The sequence below is a fragment of the Periplaneta americana genome, chromosome 1 (assembly GCF_040183065.1).
Source record: "Periplaneta americana isolate PAMFEO1 chromosome 1, P.americana_PAMFEO1_priV1, whole genome shotgun sequence".
Lineage (NCBI taxonomy): Eukaryota > Metazoa > Arthropoda > Insecta > Blattodea > Blattidae > Periplaneta > Periplaneta americana.
Window position 1 is genome coordinate 168,906,532 of NC_091117.1, and position 23,244 is coordinate 168,929,775.

The following is a 23,244-nucleotide window of genomic DNA, read 5'->3' on the forward strand; positions in this document are numbered from 1 at the left end:
TCCGGTTGGAGTTGATGTGCCACAGTTGTTATTTTATATGGTTTTAATTTAAAAAATGTTGTAGCTCTTTGCATAGAATCATACGAAAGTCCATTTGTTGTGAAAGTCGTTCATTTCTTAATTCTTATGAGAGTAAAGAAGAAATAAGGCAGAGCAAAATCAACACTGAAAACGATTATGGCGACGACAATAATTATGAATATATTATTGAGTGATTTATCAACTGGATATTTACATTCATAATATGAATAGGGCCTTATAAATCTAGTAGGGAGTTAGGTAAATGTTGCGCGTATGTATGGAAACAACGAAAAAGAAATAAATTATTTGAAGGGTTCAGAACCATAGTGGGCCCAAGCGCCATTTACTAAAACCGTAGAAAACAAGGGTTAAAATGAAGTTATTGCCATAATTCAATGGAAACATATAGGAAGTAAAATAAAGTATACACATTAAAACTAAATGATATGCCAGTCTTCATTAAACTATGGTATTCACTTAACTTCAACCCTTGCTTTCTTCGATTTTAATAAATGGCGCTTGGCCCACTATGGCTCTGAACCCTTCATTTCACTCTTCTCGGGGTGGAACTCTTGTTCTTCAAATCCGAAGTTATCACTCCCGGAATGGCATAAGAGTAACTTCCGAAATGAAACTAGCTACTATACCACAACCTATATTTATTTCAGAATTATGAAAACAAATGAATCGTTTTTTTTAGACACCCCATAGGCATAAGTCAAGTTTTAACAAAATTGAGTTTGTTGCTAATTCCTGTTCTATAGCGCTAGATATACCATTTTGTATAAACATACCACAAGTCAAACGGTATTTCTGTTGTATGCTTGGAAATTAGATTTCTCGGAGAAGGCCCATAAGTCAATGACAAGGCTGACATGAATAAAAGAAAAAGCTATAGTTGTATTTGGTAAATTAATTATTTTGTGTCTGAATTTTGGATTTGTTAGACCAATGTTGTTGTCTTTTGTGTAATGTATTATCGTATTAGATTATTTCAAGCAAAAATTTATTATTTAATATGTCCTTAGTGACATTTTATACAGGTTGGAGTAAAATTTGTTCACATGAAGCAAATATTATTAAGTCAGCTTCTAAATACTGGTTTTGAGAATGAAATTCGTATTATTTTTTAATCAGATTTTCAATTAATTCATGAAATAAAGAGATTGTTTTGTTAAATCTTCACCGATTTTGAGAAATCCCGTAAGTCAAACATTTTCAAACATGAATATTGAGTCATATTATATTTTAAAATATTCTTTTGCATACAGAAATATTCGTTATGTTTTTACTGACATTTCCCATTTCAAATATTCCAATTCTTAACCCATGCATTTCTTTTAAACTTTTTTTGTGTTTTCCCCAAAACTATATACTTCGTGACTTAGAGGATTTCTTAAAAATCCGATTCAAATGTCTGTTTCTTTCTTCACGCACACACAAAATGTATTCGTATCGGAAAATTTATAGTTTCTCATATGCCTTACGCATTCTGTATTCTGACAAAATCAGTGCAGATTACTTGCAAATAGTTTAAACTAGACATGGCATTCTTGCCTTGATCCATCCTTCGCAAATATTGTACCATTCATCATTTTCGCCATAAACCTTGAGTCGAAATGAGAACACTGGTGTCAGGGACGTGCAGTGTAGTTGCTAATGGCACTTGCTTCCTCCCCAGGGCCTCATCGGGGGGAAGGCCAGAATTTAGCACCTGTGTTGCACCTCGTCAGATCATAAATATTGTATTGTTGGGTGAGCATTGGACAATTAATCACATGGAAAGTATTAATGACTCCTAGAATGTCGCCGCAGTTCCATCATGTGCGCTCTAATGCAGTGGACAGAGGAGTCCGCAGGGACTGTGTGTTACTGACAGGTCCATTATGCGGCGATTGTGAGAAAAGTGTATCAGAGGTGTAGGAAAGTCTGTCAGAAACAGAGAAGGGTCCTTCCATGCCCTGAAGAGAGTGAATGTAACTAGTTAGGAACAGAGACCTAACGTGAACGTAGAAAAAATGGAGAAGTTCGGGAAAAAGAGGAAATAAATGATATAACAATAAGAAATAAGGAGAGAAAAGGAAAACCTGGCCACTGGCGTACTCAGACGTAGCGCGTTTGCCGCTAGGACGAGGGTTCGATTCTCGCTTGGGCTGATTATCTGGTTGGTCGTTTTCGGAGATTTTCCTCAGCCCTAAGGCGAACATCAGGTAATCAATGGCAAATCACCAATCCGGGACCTACGGTTCCCTTGTGGTATCCGAACAAATCTCATCTCATCTCATCTCATCTCATCTCATCTCATCTCATCTCATCTCATCTCATCTCATCTCATCTCATCTCATCTCATCTCATCTCATCTCATCTCATCTCATCTCATCGAGAGTGTATTGTTGACCAGCCTCCTATGGCGCGCCCTGGGCAACGACTCTGTCAGTAAATTGGTCTAAGCAGCTGTCTTTGTACGAGTGAATAACGAATAATCAAGTACCCGCCATTAGTAAACTAATAATAATAATAATAATAATAATAATAATAATAATAATAATAATAATAATAATAATAATAATAATTTCAAGCAGACTAAATCTTATTGTTGCTATCAGTAATTAAATATTGGTAGCTCATAATACATTAAATTTGTAAATTTCTCAGTTTTCTTGTTATAAACATAAAAAGTATAACTTGAACTCTCACTTCGAGAGAGGAGCATAGGTTAAGGGTGTTTGAGAATAAGGTGCTTAGGAATATTTGGGGCTAAGGGAGTTGAAGTTACAGGAGAATGGAGAAAGTTACACAACACAGAACTGCACGCATTGCATTCTTCACCCTACATAATTATTAGGAACATTAAATCCAGACGTTTGATATGGTCAGGGCATGTAGCACGCATGGGCGAATCCAGAAATGCATATAGAGTGTTAGTTGGGAGGTCGGAGGGAAAAAGACATTTGGGTAGGCCGAGACGTAAATGGGAAGATAATATTAAAATGGATTTCAGGGAGGTGGGATATGATGAGAGAGAGTGGATTAATCTTGCTCAGGATAGGGACCAATGGCGGGCTTATGTGAGGGCGGCAAAGAACCTCCGGGTTCCTAAAAGCCAGTAAGTAAGTAAGTATGTAAGTAAGTAATATAAAAGGTATAGATTGTAGCAAATTATATCAAATTATACCAAAAAATCAATAATTGTAGCCTACGTACCAGCGTTCAGATCATTTAAAATTGTACTAAATCCGTACAATTGTACAAAAAGTGGCAACACTGCCAGTGCCTAGTGACGGCGATGCCATATATTATTATTATTATTATTATTATTATTATTATTATTATTATTATTATTATTACGTGCAACTAAGACTTGTTTTGTTTCTATCTCAGAATATAAAATGTCATATATGGACTTCCAGTATTATGCATCCAGCTGTTCTTAATTGGACATACTTGACAGAAAGACGGACAGACAGACAGAGGACGCTTTTTCCTTATATGCTCTGCATTGTAAGGAGCTGTTTCCTGCATGACGTCATGACGTTATTACAAAGCAGATGCAATTAACGTCAATATTAATTGCACTGCACATTCATCAAGAACTTGAAATCTATGTTTATCACATCCGACCTTGTACAATATTATATTACCATGTCCAGATGTCATCTTCAATTGTGTAATCTGTCAATTAGACATGTTGGTCTGCAATTAACAGGCCTTCTAGATCCAAAACATTGCAGGTCGTGTGAACTTTACCATAGAAGTATTCTTAAAAAATCCTAGGCCCTATCAAACACGATTGTTTAAATTTGTAGTAGGCCTATTCTGGTTTTCAGATTACAGTATGAATTAAAATTGGTACGCTCAAAAAGTCTGTTCTAAAACTTCTCATCTGTCTCAGGATTTATTGTGAGCTCAAACTTTTTCTTTCGTCAACTCAAGGAGGGACGCCACAAATTGTCCTCTGCTAATATTTATGCTGGTAGTGGGCTGCCTATGCCGTGTACCTGTGGCGTTTGGAGATAATCTGGTGACCATTAGAGATCTTCTTGAGTCCTCTTTGTGGTATTGTTAGGTCTAAAAGCCATTCCAAGCGTTGCTCATGACCTGGAATCTTGTATTGAAAATCCGCAGTGACAATAATTGTAACGGACAAGATCGCAGTTTTGGTTTTTCTCGGAGTTTTCCCGTCCGTCCGATCCCCATTCCATTAATCTTCCAGAGTATTTTCCGGTCGTTGGCTGACTGCACACGGAGGAGCCTACCCATTCTTCATCACATGTTAACGCAGAATTCCTGCACGGAAATATAATATGTACTTCGATACATCATAGTAATTTGATACGCGTAAGTAATCACTTAGGGTGCTATTTATAGACACTTCGCAGCACGCGCTACGAGAATACTAAGCTAGCCCCGGCTATCCACTGGTTACTTGTACAGAATTCAAATCATATCCTATCGCTAACACTGGTTTATGAATACGAAAAACGCTGATCATCTACCCCGGAAACCCGCGCTAAAAATGTCTATGAATACGGCCCGGGTGCTATGCATAGACAATTCGCCCGCCATACTAGCTTGCTAAACTAGCCCTGGCTATCGACTGATTACTTGTACAGGATTCATATCATATCATATCATATCATATCATATCATATCATATCATATCATATCATATCATATCATATATCATATCATATATCATATCATATCATATCATATCATATCATATCATATCATATCATATCATATCATATCATATCATATCATATCATATCATATCATATATCATATCATATCATATATCATATCATATCATATCGTATCATATATCATATCATATCATATCATATCATATCATATCATATATCATATCATATCATATCATATCATATCATATCATATCATATCATATCATATCATATCGCTAACATTGGTTTATGAATACGAAAAATGTCAGTTCGCTGATCATCCACCGGAAGCCCGCGCTAAGAATGTCTATAAATATAGCCCTTAGTGATTAAAGACGGCGCTTATTCCGTCGGATCCCGGCCACTTAGTCACTCGTAATGAGTGCACCTCTGTACATAGTGTGTTGGACATTGTGCCACAATCAGATATTCTGTGACACAGTACATGAGGATAGGCCACCAAAGGGAAACTGAGAGGTATTCAATCCGGCATCGGAACTAGAATCCGGTGTGGCTTAGTGGATAAAACGTCAGCACGTAGAGCTGAGAATCCAGGTTCGAGTCCCGGTGCCGGAGAGAATTTTTCTCAGTTCTACCTATCCTTCAACTTGTAATAAGCTCATATTCAACTTTATTTTATTTATAAGCATGCCTATGTATTTCTTTTTTTAATGCCTCTGATAATAAAGAAATCTTTATCTATTTATCTACCTTACCATGTTTCAATGTTTACTTCGGGAAGCTTATCGTCACTTGCATGTTTAAGATCGTTTACCTTCATTATTCGTGCTTTTTCTAAAGAAAATCGTGATAATACTATTATAGAATATTTATACAGGCAGCCTAAAATGTCCTCTTATTAAATTTGTTACAGGCTTAGTTATACGAGTAGATTTGTATGTTATATATCAGGCTTTATAGTCTCCTTCCAGAACACAAAAATTATTCTGTAGTTCTTAAGCCTTTTGTAAATTGTAGCGCGAACGACTGGAAACTTGCCTTATATAATCCGTCCTTCAGCAATGCCTATCTTACTCTCTACTCTTAAAGGACCGAAACAGTACTGTCTCAGCCGGGGAAGGTGGAGGGAGTGGAAAATTAATGAATAGTCGATAGTGACTCAATTGAGGTATTAGTGCCCAGGCCTCAGGTAGTGTGGCTGGCATCACTCTCCGACCGGAAAAGACTCGATACACAGTTTGACAAGAGGATGAGAAAACCTAGGACCGTTCTGAAAGTTTGGCAACGGGAAAAACCTCGTCCATATTCGGGATAGAACCCCGGGCCTTTCAGCCGTAGTCAGTTGCTTTATCAACTGAACTACCCGACCGCCGCATTATTAACAGATAAAGTAATAAATAAAAATAAGAAAATAAAAAATTAAAGAGCCAATTGAATAGATTTAATTAAAAATGAAGAAATTTATTTCTTAAATATAAGAGTTTTCTTGACGCGTAATTAAGTGTGATTCATACTCTAAGTTACTTTTTTAAATGCATTGTTATTTTTTTAGCTTTTAAGGAACCCAGAGGTTCATCGCCGTCCTCACATAAGCCCGCCATCGGTCCCTATCCTGAGCAAGATCAATCCAATCCCTACCATCATATCTCACCTCCTTAAAATCCATTTTAATATTATCCTCCCATCTACGTCTCGGTCTCCTCAAAGGTCTTTGTCCCTCCGGCCTCCCAACTAATACTCTATATCAGGGGTCGTCAGCACAGAGCACGCTGGGGCTAGCCTCCCTTACCCGCTGAAAACGCTGTGCACTATAGTGCTCTCGTAGCTGCTAGCGGGTATGCTCTCTATCTCTCCCTGTTGCACGACAGTGCACACGAGACGGCACCGCGTACCCATTGCACATTTCAGCGAGTGCTGACGACCACTGCTCTATATGCATTTCTGGATTCGCCCATACGTGCTACATGCCCTGCCCATTTCAAACGTCTGGATTTAATGTTCCTGATTATATGAGGTGAAGAATACAACGCGTACAGTTTTGCGTTGTGTAACGTTCTTCATTCTCCTGTAACTCCATCCCTCTTAGCACCTAAGCACCTTATTCTCAAACATCCATAACCTCTGTTCCTCTCTCAAAGTGAGAGTCCAAGTTTTACAAACATAAAGAACAACCAGTACCTATGACTGTTTTATAAATTCTAACTTTCAGCTTTTATGAGAGCAGACTGGATGGCAAAAGCTTCTCAACCGAATAATAACAGGCATTTCCCATATTTATTCTGCGTTTAATTTCCTCTCGAATGTCATTTATATTTGTTAACTACTGTTGCTTCAAGATATTTGAATTTTTCCACCTCTTCAAAGGATAATTTTTTTTAGTCTTTTCTGTTTAATTATTTATTAATGATTACATATTAACAGAGTCTAATTACATTTATTTTTTAAGTATTCAGAAAACGATTGTTTGTTCAATTACACATTATAGTAAATGCTGTAACATAAATCTAGAGCCAGAGAATGTTTGCGCGGAGAACAATCGTGATCTAAGATCAGAATGATTTCTATGATGGTGGTAGTGATTAGGGTAAAGTAAATGAACATCTGAACAAATAAAGTGAATAAATAAATAAATAAATAAATAAATAAATAAATAAATAAATAAATAAATAAATAAATACAGTAAAGAGTAAATAAACTGTAGGTAAGCTGGAAACTGGTTTGTATAGGCTTATAAACAAATGGAAATAAATAATTATATTTTGTATTTAAATATATAGTCTAAATATTAGATGACATTAAAGTAAACAACTAATCAGCAATTGGATGGTAAATCTAAAACTAGTCGATGAAATATTGTAGATCGCAGATGACGGCGCGGTTGGTTGTGGTTGCTAGACGCACTGTAGAAGTGTCACAAGTGATGCACAGCGCCACTTTATCCCACCTCATTTTCCGTGGTTGTCTCACCCTCCAGATTTTCCTGTTTTATGGAAATAAGTCGGAAGGTTGGAGGCATTTCTTTAAGCACGTTAATTAATGTAGCGGCGGATCTCCCTTTGAAGGGTCCGGTCGGCGCTGTTATCGCATGACCCAGCCCGCTGTCCCCTTGGTATGCGCGCGCTGTCTGGGCTATCAGAGCGAGGGGACGGACGGACGCATTGTTGTGTTTCAGATAGCAGCTACTGGTTTTACTGCTCGGGGTAAGACCTGTACCTACCACAGTCGAGCGACAGCGATTCTAGGGCAAGAGTGGAATACATGTTTCCTTGAAATCAACTGTAACGTATCTTATTTACGTAACAGGCTCACTGTAATCCGATCGACTAAAAACGAAAGACTTGGGTTCAAATACCGGCGAGTCTAACTGAATGTTGGAAAGAGCAAAACTATGTTTTGCACAAATTTTCTTGGGGTACTACTCCCTTTTCACCTGCCTGCATTCTACCGTATCTCCATTCATCATCATTATCGTCATAGTCGTCGTCGTCGTCCCACCCGATGCAATGTAGACCCATCTCCCATAATGCAACACGGGTAGTAATATCTGAAATGATATGATCGGCGAGTAACACTTACAGGGGGACACTTGGATCAGTGACGAGAATCATAGTATCCACGATAAAAATGTAAAAATATCTCCGTGAAACTTGTCATAGTCGACGTCATATAATAATTATCATCCACCTATCGAGAATGGCTATTTTGTCTCTTTCCGGTCTCACCGTCCTGAGGATTATGAACCAGCACTAAATATTCACCAGATACATTTAAGATAGATAGGCCTACATTTATTTAGCGAGTAAGCAAAGTGAGTACAATTCAAAAGTAGCCTATACAACAAAAAGTGTTTCTAGCCACTACCGTAAAAACCAGGCTCGTGTACGGTGTGGTCATGGCCAATAATATAACATAAAATTTACAAAGACAGTTTACTAAATACACTAATTAACTTAATTCAGACCTACAATTAATATACAAGAGAAAATAAAGTCTAAAAAGAGAAACAAAGCACATTTAATATAAATTGACAATCTGGCAGAAGCCAGTGACATTCAATAAAAACAAAAATATAGTTGATAAAAATAAAAGGTTAAAAAATACGCACTTTTTTAATATTACAGATCACGAATAATTTTATAAATTTCTGTTTTAAAAGGTTCAATTTTAAAATATTTCAAATTTGGAAAATTATTTGTAATTTTACTATAAACTCTTGGACCGAAACTAACACCATGTTTAAAAGCTGCACTTGTATGACATTTAGGCTCAGTTAATGGGAAAGTAGACTTTTGCCTTCGAGTATGATATTCATGTCGATTAGATTTATGTTTTATTTGATTTCTGTGATAGTAAGTCAGTAAACTATATTTATAAATTTCTTCAATAATTAGTACTTTAAAATCTGTATAAATTAAATTTGTTGAGTAATCCATATTTTTGATCAGACAAATTTTTATTAATCTTCTGTCTACTCAGTAAATTTAAGAGAGCAGTGTATTATGATAAAAACATGATTGAAAGAATTTTAGTTTTGTCCTTTAAATATGCAAAAATTTAATCCCAACAAATGTAATTTTCCGTACTGCAAAATAATTTTGTGCGAGATCGTGCGTATTTGCTTGGTTTCCGCACAAAACCAATCCGCGGTAAGTCTAAAATTCCACATTCAGTATTCCCAACCGAACACACATAACAATTTCCCTCTTCTTACCGCTTAAGTGACATATTGATTTTACTGCTTTAGGCTTTTAACATATTATTTTTAGAGACGTTCAATATAGTAATAATTATAAATTGGAAACTTATCACTGCAATTTCACCTAAATTGCACTGTTAATTATTGTTTTTAAATATTTGCAAAAATTAAGTAAACTCTACAACTCCTCTAAAGTTACTGCATTTCGTGATGCATGTAACATTAAGGAAGCCGTTTGTTTTAAGTTAGCATTTATAGACTGGGGGAAAAAAAGACAGACGTATATCACGGCCTGCTGAGTTTAGTAAACACAGAAAACATTTTAAAGCAACAATGTTGAAGATAGATATTTTTGTTTTGAAAATTTTCCGTCATTGAACAGACACCAAGATGGAGATTTCATTGCAACTAATTAGAAATTCCTCTTTCAGGTATGTAATAAACGATCTTCGCACAAAATAATGTAAGATACATGAGCGGTATGTTTTCTTTCAATTCTCGGAAATTAAAAAAGCTCAACTACGTTTCGTTTTTCAAACTTTTCCTCGAACATGAAAACTTCAACATACCGCTCTTGTAACGCATATTACTATTACAGTGTTTCATTTGTTCGGTATTGGGAATTAGATCAATGACTTTCCCAAAACACGCTATGAAATGTTTTATATGAAACAATTTTTATCTCGAAGAGGTAGCATAAACGAGAAAAATTGTATGAAACTGTTTCGTTTGAAATATGTCAAAGAATAACCCCCTGAAATTAATTACATTACTTACGGTTCATCTTGTATATTTAAGACAATTACCTTTGTGCGAGATCGTGCGTATTTGCTTGTTTTCCGCACAGACCCAATACGCGGTAAGTGTGAAATACCACATTCAGTATTCCCAACGTAACACACATAGGCCTAACAATTTCCCTCTTCTTACCGCTTAAGCGCGACATTCATTTTACTGCTTTAGGCTTTTAACATATTATTTTTAGAGACGTTTAACATAGTAATAATTATAAATTGGAAACTTACCACTGCAATTTCACCTAAATTGCAATGTTAATTATTGTTTTTAAATATTTGCAAAAATTAAGTAAAGTGTACTACTCCACGAAACTTATTGCATTCCTGATACAAGTAACATTAAGGAAGCCGTGAAAAAATCAACAAGATTCCAGATGCCGATGTTATTACTGCAATATGTTATATAAATAATATTGTTAAAATATTGAAATGAAAAATAAATCATTACATAACCTTACCGTTTGTTTTAAGTTCGCATTTATAGACTGGGGGGGGGGAAGACAGACGTATATCACGGCCTGCTGGAGTATAGTAAACACAGAAAACATTTTATAGCAACAATGTTGAAGAAAGATATTTTGGTTTTCCGAAGTTGGCGTCATTAAACAGAAACCAACATGGAGATTTCATTGCAACTAATTAGAAATTCGTCTTTCAGGTATGTAATAAACGATCTTCGCACAAAATAATGTACGATACACGAGCGGTGTTTGTTTTCATGTTCTCGGAAATTAAAAAAGCTCAACTACGTTTCGCTTTTTCAATCTTTTCCTCGAACATGAAAACGTCAACATACCGCTCTTGTAACGTATATTACTATTACTATACAAACTGAACAAAACTTCGCCCTACCGCAACGCGGAAATCCTTCTCTCTACTATGATAGATAGGCCCTTCGGTTAATGGATTTTTCTATTGGCTTGTGTACCAATGCATTTGTATTTTGTTTATTTAGTATGAAAAGCTATATATAAAATGGCGATAATTTACTTCGTATGAAACATTCTGATTGCGAGGATGGTAATAATCATTACGGCGTGAGTCACTTTTACACTAAATAGAATTTGTTTTAGTGACCGCTTTCGATTGAAAAATTCGATATCAATGTTATCATTCGGGATCCACGGTAACCTCCAAGGTAAGATCCCAGCCGTACAGTGAAGACGTGAACCTCTCTCGTACTTGCATATTTTAAGCCCACGTGATGAAACATCAGTAGGCCTACTTTGCTACACAAAGAAATTAATTTAGTAGGACCTATGTAGCTCAAGTGGGATTGAAGCGTGTTAACTTTCGTAATATTTAAGGTAACTTAAATAGAATGGATCTGAGAGTGATCGAAACAATCTTAATGTACAGAAAACTAATTCACATTACTCTCATCCTTATTTATCTCTCAACTTCGAAAACTAGTTTAAGAAAACTAGGCTCATAAAATTATAATTTATAATGGAATAGGTTGAGAGTTCCAGTCATTTAAGCAGATTATTAGTATTATTATTACTACTTTTACTATTATTATTACTATTATTATTATTATTATTATTATTATTATTATTATTATTATTATTGTTATTACTGTTACTATTACTGTTGAGTGATGAAGTTACAGAAGAATGGAGAAAGTTACACAACGCAGAACTGCACGCATTGTATTCTTCACCTGACATAATTAGGAACATTGAATCCAGACGTTTGAGATGGGCAGGGGCTGTAGCACGTATGGGCGAATCCAGAAAGACATACAGAATGTTAGTGGATACATATACAATGTTAGTTTGGAGACCGGAGGGAAAAAGACCTTTGGGGAAGCCGAGTCGTAGATGGGAGGATAATATTAAAATGGATATGAGGGAGGTGGGATAAAATGATAGAGAGTGGATTAATCTTCCACAGGATACGGATCGATGGCGGGCTTATGTGAGGGCGGCAATGAACCTGCGGGTTCCTTAAAAGCCATTTGTAAGTAAGGTAGAGTGTAAGAGAAGGCCTTATGGCCTGAACTCTACTAGTATAAATAAATAAATAAATAAATAAATAAATGCATTATTATTATTATTATTATTATTATTATTATTATTATTATTATTATTATTATTATTGAAGGCAAGAAGTAGCAACAACAGAAATGATGGTTCTGATGGTGGTATTATTTGTACAATGCAAATCAAGCTTTCAGGTATAACTCCCTGTAAAGTTAATTTGAATAGTCTAATTTCGAGGGAAAAATTGTTCCGGGGCCGGGTATCGAACCTGGGACCTTTGGTTAAACGTACCAACGCTCTGCCAACTGAGCTACCCGGGAACTCTAATTTTTCCTCTATATCCCCAGACCTCAAAGTGGGCTGACAACCGTCAAGCAACCAACATTGAGTGCACACTAACTCTGTGTGACTTAAATTGTGGTTTTCTGTTACGTACAGTGACGTGTATTATGCAAATCAAGCAAGTATATATACTCCACTCATCTTCTGTAACTAACCTTTAATCTGTTCGGGAATTATCGGGTTCGAGAGTCAAGAGAGACTATGCAACATGTGTGCCAACCACTGACAACAATTGGTAACGACCTAAATAATAATAATAATAATAATAATAATAATATTCATTTTATATAGCCTAATAGTAATATTTTACGGTACCTTTCCTTACAATAGTCATGTACTACAACTTTCGAGCCTGCCACTTGCAGTAATGGCTAGAAACATTTTTTGTTTACTTTTGAATTTGTAAACAACTCATTTACTACACTATTCAGACTTCAAGTTTGGAAGTGTAGCACTTTATTATTACACATGATGATGTTTCGGAATGACCGTTTCTTGTAGCGAACTGAATGAATATTTACATGGCACTATAAATGTTTACAGCTTTCATTAAAATTTCAGTGACACTAGTTAATTGTAATCATAAAATAGTTCGCGTTTAACATATGCCCAATTTCTGTAATTAAGCTTTTACAAGGTAGTTTAATTTGTATCTTGTTATACGATTTATTGTGATGAATTTTTTTTTCTCTATTACAACTCTGTTTAAGTAAAATTTTAATGTGTGTTTGTTAATTTCTCAAATACATTGAGTGAAATTTGGTATTTATGGTGCTGTGAGTTTTACCAGTAATTTAATGACGTTGTTTCAATTACAAATTGTTTGTTGTTGTTTATTCAATCGCCCGAAGACAGGCTGGAACCTCGTAAGTGACACCAATAAGGCGTCACCATGATGCAAAGGCAGGAGATAATGGGGTAGAGCCACCGGCATAGCTCTGTCGGTTAAGGAGCTTGCCTAACGATCCGGAGTTGCTCTCGGGGGCGGGTTCGATTCCCGTCTGGGCTGATTACCTGGTTGGTTTTTTCCAAAGTTTTCCCCAACCGTAAGGCAAATGTTAGGTAATCTATGGCAAATCCTCGGCATATTCTCGCCAAATATCATCTCACTATCACCAATCTCACCGACGCTAAATAACCTCGTAGTTGATATAGCGTCGTTAAATAACCAAGTTAAAAAATAATGGGGTAGAATGATCAGCTCTTTTCCCCCCTCTATTGCATACATCGCTGACTAATAACATATTACACTAATCGGACTTAAGATGTATACAAATTATTGTTCTTTCTCTGACACATATCGTCTAGTGAGATGCACTGCCTGATACTTAATAGATTAGCGTGGCTAAGATTGGGGGCATGAAAGGCTAATAGAATTGTCACCGAAGAAGGAGAGCGCCTCTGTCCTTTGTGTGTGGAAAAGGACTCCTGGAGACATATTTTATCCCAGTGTGACGAAACGGAGCATATCGGGAGAAAACATCTACCACTCTCGATGTTAAGTCAGAATAGGGGTTCGCTTGCATGTCTTGACCTCATGGGGAATGGATTGTTCCTCTTGAAGGCGAGACAGATTAGAACTTTAGCTGTTGAAGTTTGTGATGCGAATTTACGAAGGGATAATGGTAACTATTCAATTATACACTTTTATGCCTGTTTATATGTTAGGTTAGGATATATTATATAATGTGTTTCCCGGTCGGGGCAAGTTAGCTGGTTGAGGTTTTTTCCGGGGTTTCCCTTCAACCCAATATGAGAAAATGCTGGGTAACTTTCGGTGCTGGACACCGGATTCATTTCACCGGCATTATCACTTTCATCTCATTCAGACGCTAAATAACCTAAGATGTTGATAAAGCGTCGTAAAATAACCTAAAATAAAATAATGTGTTTTGTTTGTGTCATTTTTATATTAATCTGTGCGTTCTAATCACAGGTAAGGGAAATGAAACCTACATAGAAGGACTTGTTTTTATTCAGTACGTACGGCCAAAAGACCTGTGCATTGGATTTAAGAGAAAATTATGATAGTATAGTGCATCTGTATGTATAATATTGCTGAATAAATCCATTCATCTATCTACTTAATAGATGTACAGTAGTAGCAAAAAAACCGGACCGACGGAATAATCAACGTCCCCGAAATGAGCCACTGCGCATGCCACGCCCGCATTCATAAGATAGCGAGTAATCTATTGAAATTGTTGTAGTTTCGACTGCTGACGTAGCCCATTTCGAAAGCCATTAGAAAATAAGCTGGTAAAATTCATGTTCTGGGAATAATAAGTTAATTAAGTAGTAAAATATCGCTGCAATCGAAAAGTATTGGGAATAAATTTGAATAAGGAACAAAAACAGTTTCCTTCCCAGGCAGGATTCGAACCACGAAAGTCTTAGCTACCAGTCTAGCGTGCTGTCACTGGGAACAAGGCTCTGAAATCAGCTACAAGGGCCGGTCCGGTTTCTTTGCCACTACTGTACATATCAGTCAGAAACTCAATCAGAGGTAAGCATAACAATTACAAAACTATACTGTAATAGCTCGTCTAAGGCATCCTGCCTGAGACTCACGTTACGAAATACGCGCTGGTTCGAGTCCTCATGGGGGAAGAAATTTTCTCATGAAATTTCGGCCAGTGAATAGGACCGGTGGCCACCCAGCATCGTGATGCACTTAGGTAGCTACGATAGGTAGCGAAAATTCGGTTTCGCAACCAACTATAACGGCTGGGGGGATCATTGTGCTAACCACATGATACTTCAATTCTGATTGGATGATCGTCCACCTTTGCTTCGGCATATGGACGTGAGGCTAGAAGCCGGCTGGTCGGTCTTGGTCCTTCATGGGCTGTAGCGCCATGGATTTACTATTTTACTTACTGTAAGAGCTCGAAGGAATTGGTGATAGCAAAATGGTATTTAGTGAACCGAGTCCGAGGATTCATATTGAGATTACCTGACATTAGTCTTACAATTGGAGAAACCCTCGGAACAACAAATGAGATAATGTGCTCAAACTGGATTTGAACCCTTGTCCGAGAGCAGCTTCGGATCAGTAGACAAACGCACTACCGCCTGAGCTACGCCGGTTGCTCTTAGTGTTTTTATCCACATTTCAGTGACGTTAGACTTCTTTTAATAAAGTACATAATACTTATATATTTATTGACCTGTTAAGTAGAATTTTATCAACAGTAATCTCACTAGAGGTTTTGATGTATCTAGAGAAGATCAAAACTCGAGTGGGATTTAATTGACTATTACACTATTAGAAGAAAGTATATAAACATTAGAAGTAACGAAGTACTCCAATACAATAAAATATTAATTGACTTACGAAATTACAACTGTCTTCAAATGTATTATTGTACCATCTCAACATTACAAATACCTATTACGCTAGATGCATGCTAGATAGCAGTAGTGTGTTATGATTAGCTGTTTCTTGTTATCAGTTGTGCCAACTATGGAATCTTCATCGAACTCTGTAGACAGTCACTAGTAAAGAAGGTTTTGTTGATTCAATTTTATTTTTATTAAAACAGTTGCATTCCACTTCAATTATTCGGATCCCAGTAACCAACGTCACTTGACAGATGATGTTCAATAAATCTTAGTATTAAACAATCTCTGATACGTGACTATCCATAATATCATATAGCAGAAGCTATAACATAACCTAAATAATATAAATGAGAGTTAGAAAAGTTTTAATTAGGGATGATGAATTAACAAGAAAAGTTTTCATTAACGATGATGACATTAAAAAAATTAACATGAATAATTTTAAAAGGAATTATTGAAAGTGCAATTTTCAAATTTGAATGTTTTAGTGGTTGGTGGTTCAGTTGATGTTAGAGGAAAGTGCCCAAAACCGGACTCCCATTTTGTTTTGATTTTTTTAAAATATAAAATAGTAAAAAATTATTTTTAAAGACATGTAATATTTACTTTATAATGTTATGCACCATTTACATTTTACTTTTAGAAAATATAATTAAAAATTAGTATGAAAAAAATTATTTTCAATAACCTTACACTTTGGCGATTTGAAAAATAGTTGCCGAAATCGGATCCCTTGTAAAAATAATCAAATTAACACTAAACAAATTTGGAAAAAGCTATTAAATGAGGTAAAACATAATCTAGTTACAAAGTATAAGTATAATATTACAATTACAGGTTTTAGTTTTTAAAGAGAGATATAGGATGTATTTAAAAAAAGGTATACAAAACGTACAACAGAATTAAATCGTTTAGCGACAAAAATCGCAGATGTTCATGTCCTTTTCAGTGCCAGCACATAACGCACATGGCCCAAAGTTCCCCTTTAGTATCCTCCGAAAATTTGCTGTCACAAAACACATACACCAAGCATCATCTTTGGATGAGGAAACTCCTGAGAAAAGATCCAATTCATATATTCCAGAGGTCACGTTGTTTTCATCTTCAGTGCTTGTTTCTTTCACATTTTTCTCAAAATTTAGACGCTTTTCACGAGCCCTTTCCCTTTTCTTGAAGGCTGTACTGCTGAACCACGTCCCTGGCCGCGATTGCTTTTGCGTCCTTGAGCACGATTCCGTGCTTGTTGTTCAGCTTCCATGGCTTCTTTAGCTTTTTTAGCTGCCACCAATTGGGTTTTATAAGACGCAGATGTGATGTCCGTAGAACTGCAGGTCTTTCGCCCCCTATTCGAGAACCTCTTTTTTTTTTTAATTTTGGAATGGGAGTGATGTCAAACGGGCTTGTCTTAGAAGCTGTGGAACCCTGAGAATCCTCAAGTGTAGCTGATGACAGAGAAACACCCTGACCTGCCGAAGATGTTGATGGTTGATTTGGGTCAAATAACTTGGGGTTTGTTCACGTCACATTCTTCTCTGTTCTCTGGAAAGCTCTGATTTCCTGCTGTAGTGACAGCACGTCCACTGACAGCACGTTCATTGTGCCTTAACCACTGCCTGATTGCCTTGCTGTAGTGAACTTTGAGGGGACCCATGAAAGTTTTGTCCAGAGGTTGTAGTTTGTGTGAAGAGTGAGGTGGCAGCGTCACAATGGTAACATGATTTGTTTTTGCTAAGTTGATCAGATCAATATTCTGTGTGTGGCTAAAGTGGCCATCCAAGAGCAACAGCACAGGTTTTTCCTTTTTAAGATTGACAAACTCGATGAAGTGTCGAAACCACTGAGTGAAGGAGTTCATTTTGATCCACCCTGAATGGTACGCTGTAAAGATTATTTCTTCATTCCCCATTATCATCTTGAAATTTGGAACAGAATTCCAAGATAATAAGAGTGTGTACAAATACAGGTAGACTTCAAACATGAAAAAATAAGGAGTCCGGTTTAGGCAACTGAAGGGGGTCCGGTTTACGCCACTATAGCCAAAATTTTGTTAACTCTATAGATTTTTTAACCAAACATCTAAATTAGACGGTTTAATGACAAGAAATAACCTTAACCTTACCTTTTAAAATATATATAGGTCGAGTGGCTTACCTGCCAATATCTAGGAGAAAAAACGAAAAATTTAGCACAATGTAAAAACTTTTTCCACTGTCAAAACACGTAATTGCGGATTGATATGAAACAAGTGAAGCGGACGACATGTGTGCTCCGTTACAGAGTGGTAGAAGCCTAAAGTACTATTTACACTTAGTTCTGCTAGAGTTCAGGAGAATGCAGAGCCAGGAGACCGGGGGTCCGCTTTAGGGGGAGGAGTCCGGTTTAGGGCACTTTCCTCTATATTGAACGTGTGCGTAAAAGACGTGGAACTCGTTGATGTACATAGTGTATTCCTCAACTTATTCAGGATTTCCGAATGGTTATTTGTAAATAGGGATTCAGGGAAGATGCATAGCTATGACCAGTGATCTTTATGAATTCTTGTTCTTGAATGCCGAGTTATATTTGAAACTGCTGTGCATCGACTGGAGTGGTTTGTAATTTTCTGGTTTTTATTTTTGACGTGCAGACCAGTGCAGTTTGAAATGTTGGCAAACAAAGAAACAAATGCTAGGGTACTGATAAAAATAAACAAATGCTAGAAAGCGATAAAATTAAACAAATGCTAGGGACGTGATAAAATTGTGCGATAAGCAGCCATGATTGGTTGAAAGACGTCCTTTCGTACCGTTGTATTGGTCAAAGTAGTATGACGTAGTAAAAGTGTAATAGTCATCCATAAAATTCTATTGGCCTCGGTAAGATTTTAACATGTAAACTCTAAAGTCATCTTCCCTCTTGCTTAAAAAAGTCCCTTCTGCAGACGCTTGTATTTCCCTATTTTGAATATGCTGACATTTTACTGACTGACCTTTCCAGCGACAACAAAACGAAACTTCAACGTGTTCATAATTTGTGTGTACCTTTTGTAAGCAATGTTCGTAAATATGATCATATTACCCCATCCCTGGAAACAATAGGTTGGCTTAAACTAGATAAGAAAAGAAATTTACATTCACTTCTCCTTCTCTTCGAAATCTTGAACTCTTCTTTCCTTCGTACCTGTCGTCTCGCTTCACTTACCTTTCTTCCCACCACAATCTGAACACACGCTCTCGCCATGAAACAATACTAACAATACCATCCCATCGCACCTCCTCATACTCATCCTCTTTCACAATAGCATCAGGGACTGTGGAAATAAAATTGAATTCAAACGCAAACTTACTAGGCACTTGGTCAGTAATTGAGACTGGTTCAGACATGGTTTCTTGTAAATAGTTCTCTTAATATATCACAAAATATTTCAATATCCGGTAATTTCATCACTATAGAATTTTGTTATTGAAGGTTTAATTTGTAATTCAGTAAATACAAAAATATTCTTTGTTCTTAACTTCTATGATAAAAGTCTAGCTTTCATTAATCAGGTAATCTTGTCGTACTTTAATTTTTATTGTAATTGTAATTGTAAATTTAATGTTAATTGTAATTTTATTGTTCATATTGTAGTTGTAATCCCCTGGTAGAGGGGCAGAGAAGGCCTGACGGCCTTATCTCTACCAGGTTAAATAAATAAATACTAATACTTATACTATGCGGCCGAATAGCTCAGTTGGTAGAGCAGCTGGCTACGGACTGGAAGGTCCGGGGTTCGATCCCAGGTGGTGACAGGATTTTTTCTCGTTGCCAACTTTCAGAACGGCCCCGAGGTTCACTCAGCCTCCTATAAAATTGAGTACCGTGTCTTTCCCGGGGGTAAAAGGCGGTCAGAGCGTGGTGCCGACCACACCACCTCATTCTAGTGCCGAGGTCATGGAAAGCATGGGGCTGTATCTCCATGCCCCCTAAGTGCCTTCATAGCTTGTTACGGGGATACCTTTACCTTTACCTTTTACTAATACTTATACTAAAGTTAACGTTAAACAATAGATCGCAGAGGACGCTACTCAGAATCGAAGCCCGGCCCCTATTGCTGAGAAGCCGTCAGCTGCCACATAGCGCTAGGCTGTTATCGAGTGTGATGTTTGTTGATACTCCGAAGTGATCGCATATGGAGAGTAGTTTCGGGTCATTAGAGAGGGTCGGGCCCACCCCGGTCGTCTGTGACGTCCCCGCCGCCGACTCGGTGTTGTTACAAGGTCTCTGAAACCATCCGAAGAATGTCACAAGTCTTGTCTTGCGCTAGGTGATACAGTTGGGGCGGTGATTGATAATGAGGCGACCGGTAATCGATGGCTTCAAGGGTCATCGGAGGAATGTCTTGTCAGGCTCCCAACTTGCACAAGAAAAATGCTGACACTAAGAAGTACCGAACAGATGTTACGCTGAAACTCTAACACAGCGGCCTAACCTGTAATTATCTCTGGGTAAACCGAGCTGCCGGTAATTTTATTCTGCTGGGATCTCGCCTGTATAAGAATTTCATTGACTCTGACTTTTAAGATTTGTTTTATTCATGATTGTTGAACCAGATCGCATTCACTAGTTAATTATATCTATGTTCATTCAGTTCGTGTTAAACGATCTGCCTATGTTTGGAAAAATATCTGACACACAGTCTTAATCAAGGTAATTTTACATTGACACTTGTCAAAGAGCAAAACAAGTTCTCCCGTTCCTCTGGCTTCATTTAATAATTTTTCTTCTTCTTCTTCTTCTTCTTCCTTTCAAGTATTAGGCCAAATGGCCTGTTACGATCTCACAGTTGAATTTTCAATCCAGCGCTTCTTTGGACGACCGAGAAATCTCTTCCCGTTTGGACGATAGTGGAGCATGACTTTTGGGATTCTATCTCTATGCATGCGATGCAGATGATTTATCCAGTTGTTCTGATAATGTTTTACGTAATTAATTACAGGTTCTAGTTGTAATTCTTCCATTACATGTTCATTGCGTTTGTGATCCCATTTGTATATCCCGCTGTATATCTCATAAATTTCATTTCATTAGCCGTTATTCTGCTTTCGTCTTTCTTCCTCAATGTCCATGCCTCACTGCCGTAACAAAGTACAGGTCTCGCCAAGGTCTTGTAAAGACGAATTCCAGTATGCCTTTGTACTAGGGAAGGTTCCATAATGGTGTTAATTATCCCCATTGTTTGATGTATTTAGAAATTTTCTGTGAAATGTCTACTTCATCGAAAAAAGATAATGTGTGTCCGAGATATGTAAAATAATTGACGCTTTCTAATATTTTTGAATCTAAACATATTTTGCTAGGCACAGGGTATTTTCCGCAGAAGGCCATAATTTTAGTTTTTTTTTATTGATTTTATAAGAATTGCTGTACATTTTATTGATTTATTAACACAATTCACTCACATTCACTTACCTAAGTTTACCATTTACACAAAATTTCACTATTGCAAGTAGGCCTACATATTTGTAGCACAGGAGTGCTTATAGGTACAGTGAAGTCCCTCCGTTGGAATCTTCTGTTATGGAAACTTTAATTTGGAAAGCTATATGACTCCGCCCACTACTAGAACATTACTTAGTACGTTACTGATAAGGCGATCGCTTTGTTCATGCTCGACGTTAACATCAAAAGATACAGTAAAGGAAAAGAAAGAAATTCATTTTCACTTATACATGAAAATACAGGGACATCATTTTATTTTTACTTCAATTTTTATTGTACCCGAGTTTTTGAATGTACTTCACTCCCACCTCTTCTACTGGCAAGCTTCCACCCGTCTTCCACACAGAACCAAGGCCGCATATGCAATCAAAGTGGTCTTACGGTCACAGTATACAGTACTGAGTGAGAATAGTACGTTCCAGAAATATGGTCGTATTTTCCAGTGAATGAAGTGCATTCGTATTTTCGCACAGTTACTGTGTCCGTTTGGTTACGTCACTTCCCGGTTTCCCCCACACGTTTCTGCTGGCCCCTCTGTAAAGGCTAGTGGCTGGGCTGTCAGCTCTTTTCTGAAAACACTTGCTGTCAAAAATTGGACGTATATATAATATTATACAACTGTTTATAATAATTTAAATAAAACGGCCTCGTTAAGTAACTGTCATTTGATTTCCCCCCTTTCTACGACCCTGCGACATAACTACTTGGACGGACAGTAGATAGCAATCTGAGTAAATTATCTGTACGAATCGGGCAGAAGTGAAGATTGAATTTATGATACAGTACGTAAGTAAGGTACTCTATTATAGAGTAGGTACAGAATTATTTGAAGAGGCATAGGATTATGGCCCCCCATGTCGACTGATGCTTTGCATTATTTTTTGGAGGGTTACTTTAAAACAATTGTGTCTGTTAGACATCCTACAACAATAGAAGAATTAAAGAATTACTGTACATTCCAGAAACAATATATTCAATTTGAGAAGATGTGCTTAAAAACGTTTTAGATAAAAATGTACACAAAAGAACTGAAGCCTGTATCGAAATGAACGGTCATCATTTTCAACAATTTGTTTAAATATCTAGATTTTGATTATTTTTCAGTTTAAATGCTATCTCCATATTGTATGCTAATATGCTGTAGACAGTGTACTATACACTGCATAATGAATACGTCCGCCCAGATAGTTCAGTTAGTCAGTAAAAACACTTAGGCCTATTTTATTAATACTGCACTGTATTTTGAGTAAATAAAAACCTAACGAAAATTATCACACTGAAAATCGTAATACATATTTCCTAGTTTACGTAAATGGATGCACTACTTTTCTTCCCTCCTATACTAGTAAAGTGATTTGTTTGTATTTTACTCTAGTAGGCTATCATCAAACTCCGGACGTCGACCTGGTTGGCGAGTTGGTATAGCGCTGGCCTTCTATACCCAAGGTTGCGAGTTCGACCCCGGGCCAGGCTTAAATGCGATAGGCTCATGTCAATAGATTTACTGGCATGTAAAAGAACTCCTGCGGGACAAAATTCCGGCACATCCGGCGACGCTGATATAACCTCTGCAGTTGCGAGCGTCGTTAAATAAAACATAACATCAAACTCCGGTCGTGGAAGGGGGTAACATAATGTTTGCGGTTCTCAGCCGTTAATCCAAAGGCATAGCCAGATTAATATTAGAAATGTTATTAAAAACAAAATGATGACCCGGTACAAACTTAAATAAGAATTATTTTAGCATCTAATTCTAAATACATACACATACAAATACCTATAAGGAGAAGATTTTTTAATAACACATACAAATATAAGAGTATAATTACAGTGGTAACTCCTCTAAATAAAATAATTGTTATAAAATTAACGACAAAAATATTTTTAAGTAATTCAGACTGACACCCTTTCATTATGTATTTACTCAGACAAAAAATTAAGTTGAAACTTTT